Raw genomic sequence first — 1,598 nt, forward strand, 5'->3', positions numbered from 1 at the left:
TACCAGAAATTTAAGGAAGACTTCCAACCAATACTTCCTAAATGATTCAAATTGATAGAAACAGAGGAAGAACTCACAAATTCCTTCTATGAAGCCAGCATCACTCTAATATGCAAACTGGATAAAGACACAACCAAAAAAGAAACTATAGATCCATATCCTTAGTGAACATAGATGCAAAAATTCTCAACAAAATACTTGCAAACCGCATACAGACACACATCTAAAAGATCATCCACCATAATCAAGTCGGCTTTATCCCAGAGATGCAGGGATGGTTCGATATATGTAAGTCAATAAACATCATAACTCATATAAATGGGCTCAAAGACAAGAACCACATGGTCATCTCAATAGCTGCAGAGAAGTCCTGTAACAAAATTCAACATGCACTTATGTTCAAAGTCCTAGCGGGAATTGGACTGGAGGGAACATACATCAACCTAATTAAATCCATATATAACAAACCCACAGCAAGCATCATTCTAAATGGAGAAAAACTGGAAACATTCCCACTGAATTCAGGAACCAGTGAAGGCTGTCCACTACCCACTTCTCTTTAACATAGTGCTTAAAACTCTTGCAAGAGCAATAACATAAGAGAAGGAAATTAAGGGAGTCATAATTGGAAAAGTAGAGATCAAATTATCCCTTTTTTGCAGATGATATATTATATCTAAGACATGCCAAAGATTCAACCAGAAAACTAGAAATTATTAACATGTTCAGTAAAGTGACAGGTTATAAAATTAACCTAAAAAAGACTGTAGCCTTTCTATATACCAATAACAAGCAATCAGATAAAGAGCACATGGAACCCCTCCCCTTCACAATAGCTGCAAAAAAATAAAATATCACGGAATAAACCTGACCAAAGACATTAAAGACTTCTACAATGAAAATTTTAAATCTTTAAAGAAAGCAATTGAAGAAGACATCAGAAGATGGATGGACCTCCCATGCACATGGATTGGAAGAATTAATAATGTGAAAATAACCATCCTACCAAAAGCCATTTATAGATTCAGTGCAATGCCAATCAAAATCCCCATGACATTTTTCACAGAATTGGAAAAAAAAATCCTAAGATTCATATGGAAGTACAAAGGTCCTCGCATAGCCAAAGCAACCCTGAGCACTAAGAGCAATGCCAGAGGGATTACTATACCAGATTTTAAGCTGTGTTATGGAGCCCTAGTCTTAAAAACAACATGGTACTGGCACAAAAATAGACCCATAGATCAATGGAACAAAATTGAAGACCCAAATATGAGTAAATCCACCAGCAACACATCTGATAGAGGTTTAATATCCAGAATATATAACGAACTAAAAAAACAAAGAATCAAGACAAGAAGTAACCCAATTATAAGACGGAACAGATCCTCAAACAACCTTAAAAGCAAAAATAAATTGGTTTATCTGGGCCAACTGTATGGCCTTATACACCCAAAAGGAAAGTATAAGCAAAGATTAAAGTGGACAATATAATTTTTTAAGAGTCCATATGTATAGCTAAAGGCTATGTAACAAGCAACGATGCCAGATAGGAGATACCTTCTTTTTAGTTGTTGGCCAGGATGGCCAAAGGGACTCCT

The sequence above is a fragment of the Nannospalax galili genome, unplaced genomic scaffold (genome assembly GCF_000622305.1).
Source record: "Nannospalax galili isolate Female #2095 unplaced genomic scaffold, S.galili_v1.0 scaffold304, whole genome shotgun sequence".
In the NCBI taxonomy this organism is placed as follows: domain Eukaryota; kingdom Metazoa; phylum Chordata; class Mammalia; order Rodentia; family Spalacidae; genus Nannospalax; species Nannospalax galili.